The 18908-nt window shown below is 36.5% G+C and overlaps 1 protein-coding gene and 1 pseudogene across 11 annotated transcripts in view; one reads left to right on the forward strand and one right to left on the reverse strand.

Annotated features, from left to right (window-relative positions):
• Positions 1 to 18908, forward strand: part of DLG2 (discs large MAGUK scaffold protein 2) — a 1612020-nt gene that overhangs the window by 1004044 nt on the left and 589068 nt on the right. The gene's annotated exons all lie outside the window — the stretch shown is intronic.
• Positions 9620 to 10013, reverse strand: LOC102484695 (peptidyl-prolyl cis-trans isomerase FKBP1A pseudogene; annotated as a pseudogene).

The raw sequence follows: 18908 nt of genomic DNA on the forward strand, positions 1-18908 counted from the left end.
CAGAAAGGGAGAAATCAACCCCCCCCCCTCCACCCCCCACACCCCACCCCCACCCCGAGTGGATGGCCATGCCGCAATCCCTTCTCCTCCATTCTCCTCTCGGGATCCTGGGCACATACATACATATGCGCCCAGCTTGAGTTTAAGCCACCAGGTCTGGGACTTGAACTGCAGTGCACTACATGGGAGTTCAGCGACATAGCCATTACACCAACTGCTGGTCCCCAGAGACAGTTTTTAATATTAAAAAAGTTTGTTATTTTTCTACTAAGTCACAATTCCCTATATTCTGACCGCTACCTATTGGTCCTCAATGTGGACCATGTAAGCTAAGCTCATTTTTTATTCCCTTACATCTCATTCCTTCTGCATTTCCTTCAGTCTCTTCACTCTCTTTTCATCCCATGGCTTCCTTTTGCCAGCGCCATGGTCCAGGATTATGTGTGAATATCACCTCCTAGGGTTAGATGATGAACAGCTTGCAAAATTCTATGTAGTGGTCCAAACGGGAGCAATGAAATACACCTATTTCCAGTCCATAGCATGGCCTTTTGCCTCTATTTCATTTTGGTAGATCCTTCCTGTTACCACTGAGACTGTTCTCACACCTTATTGCTTCCTGCCGAGCACTTGAATAGCTTGGGGACATTTATTGGGTTGTTGAAAAGTCACAGCAAATTTTTGCATATACAAAGAGATTTTTAAAATGTCATGACTTTTCCGACAACCCAACAGAAGCTCAAAGATAACAATCACTGAAAATCTGGCAATATGACAATAAAAATAGATTTTCAGAATTTGACATTCATCTAAGGACTATATTTTATGGAGGGGACACCAAAGCCCAGAAGACTTATCCTGAGGCCTAAATCTTTCAAGAATCTGCTTTACCTAGAATCCTAACATTTTGATTCAATTAATTGACATCCTAAGGTAGTGTTAAGAGACAGTAGCACCCAGACCCCAATTAAGCCCATCTAAATCTTTTTTCTCAGTGCGATAGGACTATTGTTTGAGGCTGGACAGATAAGCCATGAACAGTACTTTTTATTTCACCCTTAGTCCTTAAGAATACAGCTCTGAAAAGATATTGGTTCTAACCTCTGTATACTAACATATTGACCTGAGACAAGGTCACAGTTTTGTTTTGTTTTGTTTTGTTTTTTTTTTTTTGAGAGATTTTTGCTATAGGGCATGTGCACTCGCCAGACAGAGACAGAGAGATAGAAAGCAGGAAATCACCCCCCAGGGGGGATGGCCACGCTGCAGTCCCTTCTCCTCCATTCTCCTCTCGGAATCTTGGGCACGCACGCACACGCGCCCGGCGTGAGTTTAAGCCACTGGGTCTGGGACTCGAACCATGATCGACTACATGGGAGTCCAGCAACATAGCCATTATGCTAACTGCTGGTCCCAAGATCACAGTTTTGAGTCATGGTCTTCTAACCAAAAACTAGTGATGATAATGTCTACTTCATGGGGTTGTTCTAGGATTCAGTGAGAAAGCCCAAGTCCTCAGCTATGCCAGGGACATAGTAGGTGCTCAACAAATTTTATCAATGGTTCCCCCTTTCTCCTTACCTCTCCTTTCTACCTCTTACTTTCTTCTTTTCCTTCTGTTTCTCTGTCTTTTTTTTTATATTCCCTTTCATCTCATTCCTCCTATATTTCCTTCAGTCTTTTCACTTCCCTAAGCGTCCTTTTCCTATTTTTTCATGTTCTTTTTCTCTTGGCCATAACATGAAATTAAATACCATTTGAAAGATAGATGTGGTTCTAAAAAATTGGTTTTATAGCTCTGTTCTCATATTTATAATACAACTAAACCTGCTATTTTTCCCTTACTTAAAAAAAAGACCACATTTTAAAAAGTAAACAAAACTGGACCAGCAGATAGCATAATGGTTATGTTGCCAGATTCCTATGTAGTTGACCATGGTTCAAGTCCCAGACCCAGCAGCTTAAAACTCATGCCAGGCACATATGCATGCATGCCCGAGATCCTGAGAGGAAAATGGACAAGAAGATATTGCCATGTGGCCATCCCCTTAGGGCGTGATTTCTGGCTTCTGTCTCTGTCTCCCTCTGTCTCTCCAGCAAGCACACGTTCCCTACAGCAAAAATCTCTTAAAAAAAAAAAAAAAACTAAAAATAGATTTACATTTTTTTTAAATGCAAACAAATCTTTTGGTGTGTCCTGAAGGTAAGATATTAAAAATGTTTTAAAAATATATACTTTACATTATAAATTGCTACATGCTGAGTGTGTCTTTCCCAGATTCATATGTTGAAACCTTATCACTAATTCAGTGGTATTGGAAAGTGAGGCCATCCGGAAATAATTAGGTCATGAAGGTAGAATCCTCATGAGTGTGATTAATACCCTTATAAAAGAAGCCTTGGCTTTTATTAGTACTCTTATAAAAGCTACCTTTTATAAAAACTCCCAGGGTACAACTAAGAGTTACCATGTATGAACTAGACACCAAAATTGCCAGCACCTTGATTGGAGAGGTCTCAGCCTCCAGAACCAAATAAATTTCTAAGCCACCCAGTTCATGGTATTTTGTTACATAGCAGCTTTGATAGGCTAAGACAGAAATTATATTTGTGACAGTTAACTCATACTAAAATTTACAGAGAAAATGAGGCACAGAAAAGTGAGGTCATGGTCTATTCCAAAGGAAGTAGTAATCTGGACTTTAAATTAATGGCTATATGATAATCGCATTAATTATAACAAAGGCCAGCCAGCATAGTACTTAAAATGTGTCAAGGTCTTTTTTGTTTTTGTTTTTGTTTTTTTTAAGAGAGAGATTTTTGCTATAGGGCACATAGGGTACATGTACTTACTGGAGAGACAGAGAGACAGAAAGTGAGAAATCACCCCTCAGGGGTGGCCACGCCACAGTCCCTTCTCCACGCACTCACACCTGGTGTGAGTGTAAGTCACCGATCCAGGATTCAAACTGCAGTCAAGTACATGGGAGTCCAACTATATAATCATTAGGCCACCTGCTGGTCCCCTGACAAAGGTCTTTACTGACATGAATTTGTAGGAAAACCACAAACTCATGAAAGGATTGCAGTCCATCTGACACCCTGATGCAGCCTTGTGAGACTCAGAGTAATGGATTCCCCCAAGCCATGCCTGGACTTACAACCCGTTGAAACTCTTGACATAATAAATATATATTGTTTTAAATGGATACATTTGTGGTAAATTATCATGTGAAAATAAATACTTCATACAAACATATGAATTCTGGATCCTAATATTCCCTTGTGACTGGGCTGTAGAGTGGCTTGCACGTTGCAGGCCTCTGCTGGCACTGTCACACTCTGAACTTCAGGAGCACTCACTGAGCCTCATGGTTGCAGTCAGGCCCTTCATACACCTGAAGACATGAGGCCAACAGCACAGTCAGAAACAGGGGCAGCAACCAGCAGTTGGCGTAATGGCTATGTCGCTGGACTTCCATGTAGTCAACCATGGTTCGAGTCCCAGATCTGGTGGTTTCAACTCACGCCAGGCGCATGTGCGTGCTTTCCCAAGATCCCGAGAGAAGAATGGAGGAGAAGAGATTGCAGTGTGGCCATCCCCCCAGGGGGTTATTTCTCACTTTCTGTCTCTCTGTCTCTCCCTATCTTTCTAGCGAGTGCACATGCCCTATAGCAAAAGCCTCTTTAAAAAAAAAAAAAGAAAGAAAGAAATGGTAGACTAAGGCCAGAAGCAAAGAATAGTCCCATTCCCTACGTAGAAAGATGGCAAAGCTGAGGCTAGCTAAAATCTGTGGTTGCAACTGATGGCTAAAGGAATGAGAGTCACCTGGAGCCTGAGTGAGGGTGAGAACAGAAGCTGTGGGGGAATGAGATGAAGACTTCAGTCACAAGGCCAGGCAAGGAGAACCTAGGTGGTTTAGGTGAATTTTTCTGGACCACTATCCTTTCCAGTAGAACATAGCTTCTTATACATGTATCTTTATAGTATTTGTCCTTTGTGCAATATCCATAAAATACAAGATATTAGACAAACAAAACACAGCATATTTATTTTCATACTACACAGAGCAAATCACTTAACTATTTTTTTGTACATATCGTTCTGGTTTTTGTTTTTGTTTTTTGTTTTTTGTTTTTTTTTAAATTCAATGTAGATCGTATTCTATATAATATTTAGTATTTGTTTAATTTCTCTTTATTTCAAGAACCTTTTCCTGTATCATTAAAAGAGACTTTACAACTATTGTAATTGCTGTGTAATGTGTAATGGCATATTTAATAATTCACATTGTTAGGAATTTATTTTTTAGTTTCTCAGCATTTTTAAAAAACATGGCCATTTTTTAGAAAACATTGTTGACCCTGTTTCTCATTATTTCCTTAGGATGTATTTTTAGCAGGAGACTTTCTGGACCAAATAGCATGAACATTGTAAAAATCTTTAGATACAAATTACTAAATAACTTTCCAAGAAGATTATACCATATTTTACTTTTACTAACAGTCTTACAGAGGGTCAATTTAAAAATATGTTGTCAGTAGTTCAGGGACCAGCAGATGGCATAATAGTTATGTCACTGAACTCCCATGTAGTCAACCACAGTTCAAGTCCTGGATGTGGTGGCTTAAAAAAAAACTCACGCCAGGTTTGTGTGCATGTGTGCCTGAGATCCCAAGAAGAGAATAGAGGCAAAGAGATTGTGGCATAGCCATCCCCCTGGGGAATGATTTCTCACTCTCTGTCTCTGTCTTTCTCCGTCTCTCCAGTGAATGTACATACCCTATAGCAAAAATCTCTCTTTAAAAAAAATGTTGTCAGTATTACATGTTTCTGCACATGTTTAATTTTGCCTGTTTTTCAAGGCAAGCAATATATTTCCTTGCTTCACTCTGCATTTATCTGATTAACAGACAAACGATACATTTAAAAAATATTACTAGTATTTGTAGTTTGTCAGCCAAAAATGGTCATTAAAATGTTATGGTATTACCTGTTTTCAAAGATTACATTTTGGAAAGACAATAATGTTTTCTTTCAAAGAAAAATAGAAATATTTCTATGCTTTGAAGAATGATTTTTATTTCTGTTCTGTGTCTGAATTATAAAAATGCCCTCTATGTAGCTTGAAGTCCCTGGATTGCCAAGGACCAATATTGATATGTCATCCTGGGGAAAAGCTATCACATGACAGCCTCTACTTGGCGATGCAGCAATGACATTTTACACAACAGTGCATTTATTAAGCCCATCCACAGCACAAAAGCAGCATGTAGAAGCAGGCAGAAAAGATGGCTGCTTGCCAATTTCCTGACAAGGGGCACAATTTAATCTCTTAGCCTTCAGTGCAATCATTTCTACTCCCACAAAGGATGAAAAAGTAAAGTTTTCTTTAAATCCATCGCTTCATTTATTACTTCTGTGTCTATTTACAGGTAAGGTTGGCTCTGTCCTTATAAAATCCAAGATAACATACAAGTTCATTTCAAACAAGAATAATACTGCTCTTACTGCGTTTTGACTACATTGATAAGTTGGAGATCTAGGACCAGTGTTTCAAGAATGCAATCCCTGTGTATAAACTGTAACATTGTCCTTCTGACTGGCCTTTGGCAATTCTTTCTCCTTTTTTCCCCATTGAAAATATCCATGAACTCATTAATGATTTTAAAATAAGAACACAAAGAGGAATAGAGCAGGGAGGGGAGCAAAATGGAGAAAAGGAAGGAAAAAGAAAAAAGATTGGTCATCATCAGGAGATGAGGCATCATGTAACTTGGGAATAAAGAAGCAAGACCAAAACTTAAAGATTTTTTTCCATGCAAAAGAGAAGCACCAAGCAGAAGAAAAGACAAACTGCTAAGCATCATAGTCTGAAACGTAACTCCCCACTACCTACTTTCAGATTATTTAAAAAAATAACAAATTTCCAGGAAGTGAAATAGCGTAAGAGATTGCCAAATTCTAAGAGCACCTCTCCATATTGGATTTTCATAAATTGGAGTGATTGCACATAAAACCTGTTACCACATGGCAATTTCCACTGTAACCCAACTGCTTATTGTATCAAACGACTATGGGCATGGTAAATGTTTAATTCAAAGACAGAGACTTTTAGTGCCTTCCCTGCTATAGGAACTTTCTCTCATTGCTGTTTTGGGGCCAAAGTGGGACATAAGCCCACACAATCCCAGCTATTTCTCTGAATAAGAAGACCTTCATTTAAAAAAAAAATGTTAATGGCATTATAGTATAACTGGCAACAGCACCTTCCTTAGAAAGATGTGTAGTTGGAATCTCAGTGGACTCAATCTTCTATCTCTGCTATAAAAATGAGAAAGGGTGAGAGGGAATGACCTCTCTCTATTGATTTCCTTTATTCATATTTTCAGACCTAACTGTGTTGACAATTTACTTGGACAAAAGAAAAGTCACTTAGGAAATTATTTTGTGTTGATTGTCAATGACAATTCCCTAAGACAGGACATTTTCTAAACAAAATAATAATGTTAGCTGCATATCTAATAGAGCACCAGGTACCTGTAAGTGATCTTTCAGAACTGAAAAGGCATGCCTAGAAGTTTACCTATTTTGGTTAACTGCCATAAGACGCAATAATGGAATTCCTCTATGGGTTAATTTAAATAGTTGTTGCAGTTTTTTTTCCTCCAGAAATTACTTTTAAATTGCTGGATATCCACATGCAAAAGAATGAAGTTTGGCCTACCCCTATCTCACATCACACACAAAAAATGAATTCAAAATGGATCACAGACTAAAATAGGAGCACTAAAACTATAGAACTCTTAGAAGAAAACATAACAATAAATCTTTATGATCTTGGATTAAGCAGTGGTTTCTGTATACGACACAAAACCCAGAAACTAGTAGAAAATACAGATAAATTGTACTTCATCAATTAAAGATTTTCTGTTGTTCAGGATACCATCATGAAAATAAAAAGATAACCCACAGAATGAGAAAAAAATCCTCACAGATAATATATCTGGTAAAAGACTTGTGTCTAAAACATGTAAAGAACTCCTACAACTTGACAGTAAAAAGAGAAATGATCCATTTAAAAATAGCCAAAGGGTTTTGTATTATCTTCCTATTGCTAATATAACCAATTTAATGGTTTAAAATAATATAAATTTATTAACTTATCTTTCCAGAGGTGAGCTATTCAAAATCATACCCACTGAGATACACTCTAGATGTTGACAAGGCAGCTCCAAAGGCTCTTGGTTTGTTTCCTTCTGTATTCCCAGCTTCAAGCCACTTGCACTCCTTTGCGCAGATTTTATCCATTCACAAAGAGCATCAGTCCAACATTTACTTACATCATTTTTTTTCTCTGATTATGACTCTATTTTCTCCTTTTTGTAAGGATTCCTGTGATTACATTGGTCACACCCAGATAAATTGAGGTAATCTCCCCATTTTAAATGTCTTAAATATGTCTGGAAAATCTCTCTTTCTATATAAAGTAATATATTCACAGGTTCTAGAGATTAGGTCATGGATTTGTTTGGGGAGGGGTCATTATTCAGACTAGCATAGATCTGAATATATATTTATTCAAAGAAGACATACACTTGGCTAATGAGCACTTTAAAAATGTTCAATAGTTCTCACTAGAGAACTGCAAATAAAAACTACATAAGATACCACTTGAAACCCACTAAGATGGCTATCATCAAAACGATGGACAAAGATGTAGATAAATGGGAACCCTCGGCACTGATGGTAGGAATGTAAAATGGTGCGCTTTGGAAAACATGCTGGGGGTCCATCAAGCAGTTTAAAATAGAGGTACATTGCTGACAGTTCTACTCATAAGTACATACACAAGACACTTGAAAACGTCTATATATACACTTGTACTGTATGTTCATAGCATCATTATTTATAATAGCCAAAAGTGGAACCAATCTAAATGCCCATCAGTGGATGAAATGATAAACAAATTGTACTGTATCCATGCAATGGAATATTATTCAGCCCTGGAAAGAATGAAGTACTAAAATATGCTACAACATTGATGAAACAGAAAATGTGCTAAGGAAAAGAAGTCAGATACAAAAGACCACATAAAAACGGTCTTCAAACGTTCAAAGAGAATATGAATAATGCCTGGATTTCAAACAAGTTAAAAAAATTTTGCATCAGAATAAACTTATACTTTAATTCCATTTATCGATGAACTTTTTGAAGTACCCTCATATTGTACAATTATATTTATGTTAAATATCTAGAACAGGGAAATAATACAGATAGAAAGTAGATTAGAGGTTGTCAGGAGCTGGTTAAAGATACAAGATTTCTTCCCAGGGTGATGAAATGTTCTAAAATTCGACAGTGCTGATGATGGTGCAGTTCTGCAAATACATTCAAAAGAAAAAATACCTGAATTAACTATTGTATGAGGACAAAGTGTAAAGTATCTGTATTATATCTAAACGAAGCTTTTTTTTTTTTTTGAAAAACTATCAGAAAGCATTTTAATTGCAATAATAAAACTTGAAACTTATATATGGTGCCAGGGTTAGGAGGGGGGCAGGAAGAGCAACAATTTCTCCCACCAAATCACTACCCAGGACAGCAAAAGGGTGAGAAGGGACTGGGGGAGGAACAATCAGGAGACTTTGATATCAGCAGAGGAAGTCAAGCATCAAAAACCAGGAAATGCTGAAGCTGCCATGACCAGCATCACTTTCTCAAGAGAACGCTCAAGGATGTGTCACGATGGCTGGGCTTTCACTGCGTGTTAAGGCTACAAACAGCACCTTCATTGTAAACTTTCAATTAAAGTTCTTAAAATTTAGGAAGTGATAGAGCTTTGATATTTATGAGATTACCAAAGTCCTGAGACTCCATTAAAAAACTACAGGAAAGATGAAAAAGAAAGAAAACTAACAAAGAAAAACAGGCCACAAGGCTTCAGAAGTCCCCGCTGACACAGGGACAGATACCTGTAGTGTCCACCTGGCAGTGAAAATTATCTGCTTTCAAAAGGCAAAGGGTTTAAGGGAAAGGAGGGATGGTGAGACTGGTGGAGACAAAGGCTCTCCCCCCCCCCCACTTCAGTTTAGGGTAGCTTTTAATTTAACCGGAGGTTATTTCTCAAGAGAATCATTCAGTCCTTAACAGTGCCTCAAATCTGCTATGGCTTTGCAGTGCAGCAGCAAGAATGTTTACTATAGATAAAAATTTCATCCCCCCAAAAAACTAAAATAAAGATTCTCACACCCTCCCAACACCAATTCCTCTTCTCAAGTTAACCCATCATTTGCGCTATACCTAATTGGAAACCTAAATCCAAAACACTGAAACTGAAACTTCACCCTGAAATGAAAACAAAGACAAAATATAATGTAAAATTTGAGACTTATGACATATAGTTTAGGTAAACACACATTTGAGGGGGAAGGGAGAGGAAATGGAGGTGGAGGAAGCAAAGTTGAGGAACAGAACACATTCGGTCAGGGTAGATGTTTACACAGAGTGTAGTTAAACATCAGGAAAACTCCGGGAAGAGTCATGTGCAAGCATTTGGAGGCACCATGTCCCTCTATGGCAGACCCAAGAACAGGGAGCTGAGGGAGTAGGCCACTCCTAACATTCCAGTATTAGAAGTTCCATGTTGAAGATGAGAGTGGCTGTGGAGGGAAGATGTCCAGGTACCCAGCACCGTAGGCATAGCCTGGGGAGATGGTCAGTTCGGCTCACTGGCCCACGCTCATCTGGATAACCCCTTATTCCCAGCAGCCTCAGATCACCTCCTGTTTGCTCAGCATAAATTAAAGGGCTTGTTCCTGTCCCAGAAAGACTCAAATCTCTTTCCATCTTCAAGCATCCCGGTGTGGTGCACCACAAGGTCTCGCTATGCTTCAGGAAGGTGCACCTGTCTCCAGGAAGGATGGTCTCCACCTGCACTCCCATGGTGGAATGGACACTAGGCGGGCGGCAGGACTGGAGCATGGACTCTCAGTCCTGGTGGTGGCTCCACTGCTTTTTTTTTTTTATTCCCTTTTATATTTTTTCTGGCATAAAATATTCTGATTTAGAAATATGAGGAATTTTTCTGCTAGTTTTAGAGTCAAAAAGCTCTCAACTTACTATTATCAGTCATGTAAAGATAAAATTGATTTTATTGTGTGCTCCATCTCTTTCTGGTCTAAGTAAGTTTTGAAAGGCAAACATCACAACATGCTCCATTTTCTACACCATACCAGCAGATATTTGACCTTGTATACCAACTATATCAACACAGTATAAAAATTACCTAATAAGTAATATTTCAGTTTTTCAAAGCCAAGTACAAATAACTGTATTGCTTCAAAATTTAGTAAGATTAGTTCATGCTATGTTTTATAAGGTCTAGTTGTCCAATATATTCAAGAAAGGAAAGAACAGCATATTCATTCCTTACAGAGGAATGATAAGACTGTTGAGACCCAGAAGTAATGGTTCACATTTTTTAAGGTTGACTCCATGAAGCGCTAGAAATTCTAATTCAATCCTGGCCCTTGTATGCAGGGAGCAATTTGGGGCATTAGTTTTAAGTTGAGACCAAAAATTCTAGCTCTGACTGAAAGTTAAAAACAGCCACTGTTCTTCTGAAAGCTAGAGACATGAGGTTCCCTGCCCATTATCTACCCATGAGATCTTAGGAAGGCTATAGAACATTCTTAACATTAACATCTTTCTCCATAAAATGGTTATTATAGAAAAATCTTTGGGAATTTTTCGTTTTAAAAGTATATTTTAATCATCTGGTATTTTTTGACAACCTGAGCAGTTTAAAAAACTGTTATGGCCAGAAATTCAACCCTTTGTTTTAAATCTATAGCTCTGAGAAGATCCATTCTTCTTTATTTTCATATGCCAAAAAGCTGATTGCCACTTTAAATGCTGATAAATCATTTCCTCTTATTTCTGATAGTCTCTAAAGAAAACATGCTGTCATTCTAACATTTTGAAACTATTTTGTATTGATTTTAGACAATAGCTCTTTGGGATCTAGACCATAATAAAATGGTTTTAGGGAAGATAGAAAAAACACTTGAATTATTGGGGTCATCAGAAAAGTCATGATACATTTTTGCATAGTGATATATGTTATGGCTTTTCTAATGGCCTAGTATCTCTTAGTTTTTAAGTCAGTGATAATTCTAGTTATTTTCAAGAGCTGATTTTTTTAACAGTTATTACTTTATTATTGACAAATACTTAATAATGTCCTAAACTTTGTATAAACATCTAGTCACTGCAAACTAACTAAACATTCAGATAACAAAATCATAATTATATTTGGACTGTATCAAAGAACCCTGAGCTGGGCCGTAGTTAAATTGGTGGTGGGGGGGCAACAGATTTTATTCAGGGACTGTTGCAGTAGAGAAATTGAGACCTCAAGATAGAAATAGGCTCAATTCCAAATATAACATGTACAAATGGAGATTTACAGCCGAAGAGCAGGTTGGGGGGTAGTGGATAGAAAATTACCAAGAAGAAACATCAGGGGTAAGGGGAGATTCTTGCTAAAATGACTGAAGGGAATTAATACTGAAGACAGGCCAAGATGATCAGATATACAGGATGAGGGATTCTCTCTAAACTGATGTAGCTAGATTCTTGCTAAAACAGAGCGATGCAGACCTGACAAGAATGAATACCAAAGCCCAAAGTTGAGGTTTATTTGGGAAAAAGGCTTAGAGAAGGCTGACTGAAGTTTGGTAAGGAGAGAGCTTTTTCACTACTTATATTTGCTGAGCTCAGAAAATGGTAATTACCAAGCCCTACCCTGACATTCACAGAGACTGTAGCAACAGTGAAAGGAACCATCACATATCATCTGGGTGAGGTTTCGCCTCACACAACCTAATCCAAGCAGGCAATCTTTGCTCACAAGGAGCCCTCCCTCACCCACTCCCACCTTCACCCCACCCAAAACTTCAGTTTGCCAGAGGAGGCTGACACTGGAATTTAACACTAGTTAGAATTTGAGATTTCTTAGACTTGTCAAAGTTCTACTGCAGGAAATTTCAGCACAGAAAGAGCAAGCACCAACCCCAGTTTTCAGCCCTTTCTTCCTAACCTCAGCTCTTTTCTGCACGGTGAGGGATCTGATTGCATATCCACTACACTACAACTTGCATACCCATACTCCATCTACTATTTCTTCATTTAGCTGTCGCCTTTCCATCACTTTTGAGTCTAGGGTTATGTATAAAACTCACACCATCAACTCTCGGGAACATGAACGTAGGAAAGAGCAGAGCCACAGGGGTGGGCTGCAGTCTTGTAGTCAAGGAGTTCTAGAGTATGTATGCCGGGGTGGGTGGGAGTAAATCCTAATTGCCTCCTGAGGCTTGTGGATTCTCATGAAGTGATTGTAGGGAGTATTAATTCCCTTAGTGTTAACTGGTAGGTATAATAAGGGAAATATAGTCATTGAATGTTAGACACAGTAAAAAAATTATTTTCTATCTATGTTATTGATAAAGTTCTTGGCTTTTAGAGTTTCCCATGTTACATTTTGTGGTAGTCACTATTGCTTTCATTCCAAACTAATAGAAAATGTTTTTTCTTTTATGTTAATGGTAACTCACTTATTAGCTACATATGAATTATTTATTTTCTTAACAATGAAATCTGAGGAGAAGAAACATGGGAAGCTATAACTCCTCTTAATATGCTACCTCTTTTTGTATCTGATATTCTGTTATTTATTCATTACTCTGTTTCCCACAATGCTTAGCATGGTTTCTTACTCATAGCACACAGTTGGGACTGATAAGAGCTACCATTTATTAAGCTTATTTTCATAAACTAAGGGGACTTTAAAAGGTTAAGTTATTTAGAAATGGATGATAAAAATCAGTTCAGTCTGTCATGCTCCAAAATTCATGTTCTTCTCACTAGAGCACATGGCTGCAGTTACATGTAGCTGAATAATTGAACATATATTGAAGAATCTATGAGCACAAAGCCCTACCAGCATCCTGTGTCAGTGTTAAAAATTAAAAACACAAATATTCCAAAGTGGTACCCAAATTCTTTCAGCTCTTCAGAGCATGATTGATGTGTGTTCGTTGGCAGTCTAGTCACTACATAATCCTGTATAAATGATAAAGACTAAATAAATTTGGTTTTGAAGATAATATATTTCTTTGATTTAAAGTAATGTAGGTTCCTTGTAGAAAATTTGGAAAGTACAGTCACTTATACAGTGAATTAGAGTCATTCATAATCCCATCACCAAAAGGATCTATTTCTTGCACTCCTTCATCTTCAGTGCATTTTTAGAGTTGAACTTTTTATCTTATCTTTTCCACTTAATATCACAACATAGGCATTTCTTTGCATAAAAATACTTTGTAAACATTATTTTAGATAGCCACTTAATTTCATGTCATATGGATATAGTGCTGTTTAAAAAGCTTTTATCATATTTTGACATTTAAGTTGTTTATTACACTGTAACACATCTTTGTGGAAAAAAATTTAAAATCCGGCATGAGAACAGATTAGTTGTTACTCATGTATTTCTGGGCTTGAAATGAAGTGGCTCCATTATTCCTTACTTTTTAAATTCTGTTAAATCATATACCACAAGGTTTCTTTTACATTATAACTGATTGCATTAAGAATACATCTTTTGGGGCCGGCAGGTGGCATGGTGATTAAGGGCTCTGGATTCCCACATGGCCAACCGTGGTTTGAGTCCCATACCTGGTGACTTGCTTTCTCATTTTCCCTCTCTATCCCCCTCACCGTGTCCCTCTCTGGTCAAATATAAATAAATAAATAATCAATCAATCAAATAATTCTTTATTAAAAAAAGAATACATCTTTTACTAATTATAACCAGCTTCTCAAAAGGTGGTAAGATTCAGTTTTAGTTCTACTCCAATAATTGTAGCTAATATAATTAATAAGCCATCCTCAGCCTAGTGACCTAGAAGTGGTCTGTGAAGACCCATGTGTTATCTGAATTAGGCACCAGTCATTTTTGGTTATGCAAGTTAGTCTGGCATTTAGAACACAAACATCAGGGCCACAATTTATAATCCACAATACTGCTAATAATTAAAATGGCAGTATAATTTTCCTTCTACTCCTATACTTCATTAACTTCTTTAAGCATTATAGTCTAATTTAGTAGTAAATTACTAAAGAGAAAGGTAGACCATTAAAAAGAAAGCAATGTTCCTTTTAGAAAACAATCAAAGAATGAATTATTACCTGTGTCTCTGTTCATGTTTGTGCTGAATATTCATGTCTGTGTTAAAACACAAACTCTTTAATGGTCATTATCCCAGCTATACAGTGTTGCTAAATTATGTATATTTTAGCGCTTCATTTAAAAGCTTTCATTGTTTGATTTGTTGTGTCATTTGTGAGAGTACCATAGTTGCTTTCTGTGCCATAAACTCATCTCTCCTGCATTTCCATTTCTCTGACATTCAGACGGGGACATCAAAACATGCAAACCTGAGATAGAAAAGGAAATGAGCCAAGACATGTTTTGTATGTGGAGAGTCAGAGAAGGTACTTTCAAGATTTTCAATGTATTGGGGTGAGAGATCTTGAGTGAGTTGATATCACTGTCATCTAAGGTGACAAATTAAGTGATGTGACAAACATAAGGCATAAAGCAAATATTTATTAAACTGACACAGAATCTGCCATTTTCATCCAATAATTTTGTTATTCATTGACCCTATAAATATTTATTAGGTACTCTGCTATATATCAGGCACTTGGAGCTGGGAATAGAGAAGGAAACAAACAAACAAATTAAAAGGGGGATCAACAGATGGCATAATGGTTACATCACTGGACTCCCACATTGTCAACCCTGGTGTTCAAATCCTAGACCCAGTGACTTAAAACTCACACTGGGTGCCTAAGATACTGTGAGAAGAATGGACGAAAAAAATTGCACAGTGGCCATTCTCCCTGGGAGTTGATTTCTCACTTTCTGTCTTTCTCTGTCTTTCTGGTGCGTGCACATACCCTATAGCTAAAATCCCTCTCAAAAAAATAAAAAATAAAATTAGAGAAGGAAACAGGAAAAACAGATCTGTGCCTTCATGAAGCTCTCAACCTAGCATAACAATGAATGTGTATTTAGACATTAAATGGATCATGAAAGAAAAGCACATAATCGTATGACCTAATTCAAGGGCTCTTTTAAAAGTTCATGGAAAATGTCTATTACGGAAAACAAAGCGTGGTTTTCAAAAAATTTTTAAACATCAACTTGTAATATCTTGTTATAACATGTCTAAACAGGATCTACTTTGCAGCACTAAGAAGGATAACGCATAAGTTTGAATAGTACCCATATCCAAGCAACATGAATTCTGCTAAAACTGAAGCAGGAACAAACATCAAATTTTTGGTGAAGCTTGGGTGTAAGAATAGTAATGTCACTGATGCTTCTTGAAAAATATATAGGAACAAAGGCCCAAAGAAATCCACAGTTTACAAATGTACAACTTATTTAACAAGAGACAAGACAATGTTAAAGATCACTCAATGGCAGCAGGCAATCCATATCAGTTTGTCAGAAAAAAATTAATAACATCCATACCATAATTGAAGAGGACCAAAGATCAACAAAAATGATAGCTAACACCATAGAAACCTCAGTTGGTTCTGCTTATACAAATCTGACTGAATAATGAAAGTTGAACAAACTTTCTGCTTTCTGAGTGCCAAAACTGTTTAACCTAGATCAGCTGCAGACAACAACAGAGCTATCAATGGAAATTTCAAACAAGTGGGGTCAATATCCTGAAGTATTTTCTCAGAACGCTGTAATAGGACATGATACACAGCTTTACCAGTGTGACCCTGAAAACAACACACGATCAAAGCAACGGCTACCAGTCAAAGCAAAAAGCATATCAGTCAAGAGTAAAGATAATGTCAATAGTTTTTTTGGAATGCTCAAGGTGTTTGCTAGTTGACTTTCTGGAGGGCCAAATAATGATAATGTATACTTCTTACGAGAATGTTTTCAGAAAAATTAACCAGAATTTTAGAAGGAAGACACCTGAGAGAGCCCTCCATTAAGACAGCTCTGCCACTCATTCCTCTCATCAAACAGGGTAGTTTGACAAGATTTTCAGTGGAAAATCATGAAGCATCCATCTTACTGTCTTAATTTGACTATTTCTGATTTTTTGTTTGTTTGTTGCCTAATTTTAAAATATCTTTAAAGAACACCCATTTTTCAGGGCCATCAGGCAGCATGGTGGTTAAGGTGCTGGACACTCCCGCATGGCTGATTACTGTTCAAGTTCCAGACCTTTTCTCTCTCTCTCTTTCTCTCTCTCTGTCTCTGTCTCTCTCTGCTCAAATTAAAATAAATGAATTAATGAATGAATAAAATTAAATAATTTTTTTTTAAAAAAAGAGCATCCATTTTTCTCAGTTAATATAAAAACAACTGCACTGTTTTGGTTAAATTCCCAAGACCTTCCGTTCTTTAGGGAGGACTAAACAACTGGTGTCATCATTTACAAAAGTGGTGTAGTTTAAATTGAAAAACAAAGTTCATATTTTTCATTTTTATCTTTTAATTTTGTTTTCCTACAGATATTTGAAGTGCCCTTGTATTGTCTAAGGTATTGAAGGGAAGCCTTATAGAAAGTTGATATTTAAACTAAAACATTAAGGTTAATGTTAACTTGGCAACTGAGGCTCATAGTGTCTTCAGGCAGAGAGAGCATGTCCTAAGGCATGAGAAGGAATATGGGAGAAGTTACTGGGACTAGAGTTGGTGAAAGAGAACAGACTGGTACAAGATGAAGGTGGAGAGGTAGATATGAGACATTGGAGAGAGCCATGGGCACCATGATGAATAATCTATTCTTCATCTTTCCAAAAGCAACATGAAACCTTAAATGCTTCAATGGAGGAAAAAATGACTAAATTAAATTGTTATCTATTAAAAAATAAATCATCCTGATTGCTATGGAAGTCTGGCTTAACTCATAACAGTGCCTGCAGGTTGAGTAGCTTATAATAATTAAGTGAGGAATGATGGTAGCTTGGACTAAAATCTTGGTAAAAAGACAGAAAAGTAGACAGATTTTGAAGTATATTTAAGTATCAAACTTAATAAGCCTTAATGCTTATGTGGAATGGGATATGAAGAATGTGGTATTTCTTCAAATAAATCATCTGTCCCTTCTCTGTCCTAGGTCCCATATCAGGTGCTGAGTATATAATGAGCTTGTTTCAATTGATTTCATCATATAGTAGAATTAGCAAAGGATAAATCTGAGGGATAGAACATAGCAACTGGTAAAGACCAGTAGAGAGTTAAATTTGGAAGATACATTGAGTAGTTCCATATGGACAGTGTTTCAGTTGCCTACAAGAAATTCAAGTAGAGATATCAAATAGGCAGTTGAACATACAGATTTGAAACTCTGAGAGATCTAGGTAGAAATGTCATTTGAATTAGTAAAACCAAGAGAATTAAGGGATTGCCTTGAAAAAAAAAGTGCATAGTAAAAAGAAAAGAGACCCAGGACTACACCCAAAGTTATTCCAAATTTACCGATGCAGGTTAGAACAGAGGTTTGTATCTGACTAATGCATATCTCTAGAAGCACATGAAAAGATTTATGGGTTTTAATGTCCACATTTTCAAGTTGATCTGCCTAGGAAGTAGCTGTAGTTTTATGGCAGTTCTTTACCACCCTTGGATTTATTATTGCTATTCTCCCATATTTCAAAAGAAAAATTTAGGTCTTACCCATCCCAAATCTTGCTATGGTTCATTGCCCTAGGTATAAAGAAACAATTTGACATTCTGAAATATCATCACCTATCATGAGAAAGATAATGACCATAATGACTGGATAAATAATCCTTTCAGTAAGTAATGTGGTTTCCAATGTTTTGCTGTTAATGAAATTGTAAAGCAATTATTAGCTGATTATTAAAATAATTTTAATAATAGATCAATGAATTTAAGGCATATAACTTAGAAGAAATTGAAAGTTTTCATTTCTACCTACTTGGTATGTAAACAAGATTTCTGAACATTTACATCTATATAAATGAATAAAAAGTTTCAAGTCTTATCTTATTCTGATGTCTTCCATGGATATTCATCTATGGAAACATGATCTAATTTTTAAAAGCTCTACTTGCCCTATTAAGGAAAGAATCCTCAATATAATTCCATTTTTATTGTTTGATATTTATAAACTGAATTTCAAATATATTATGATTATTTTAATCAATTTTCTAGTCTAATAATATCATACTCAGTCCAGAAGAAGATTTTTAATATTTAGAGTGTTTTAGTTACAGGAAATTTGGGGGGAAGGAATCATAAACTTATATTTATACATTTTTATTTGATATCTTAGGGATATCAGTACAAGTTATTAAAACATAAAAATGTATTATGGTATAAACTTTGGAAGAAATAAAATGGGGAAACATAGGTTCAAGAATATAAAAGAATCTATGTAAAGTTTCCAGCTGCTCAAGAAGACCTTGTACATTTATATGTACTTAAAATTGTGAGCATGAACTTCAAATCAGCATATATTTAAATTCTACTGAAGACATTTGAAATACTGATGTAATAGTGAAAAAAATAAAATTTCACAATTCACCGTATGCCATAAATTATATCTTTTGCTATTATTTAAACTTGTGATGAAAAAATTAAATGTCAACTGAAAGCATGCAAAATAGAGCATAGCTGGTTTTTCTCCCTTGTTTTTGTTTCTAAGTATGAGGACCAATAGGTCAAAGGAGAAATGAAATGTAAATATAATAAGTAGTGACCAGAATGGTAGGATGACAACCAGGAGAGTACAGAGACCCAAAGTGAGTGACATGTTTCGAGGAGGGAGTGAGC

The sequence above is a fragment of the Tupaia chinensis genome, unplaced genomic scaffold, assembly GCF_000334495.1.
Source record: "Tupaia chinensis unplaced genomic scaffold, TupChi_1.0 Scaffold000139_1, whole genome shotgun sequence".
Taxonomy (NCBI): Eukaryota; Metazoa; Chordata; class Mammalia; order Scandentia; family Tupaiidae; genus Tupaia; species Tupaia belangeri.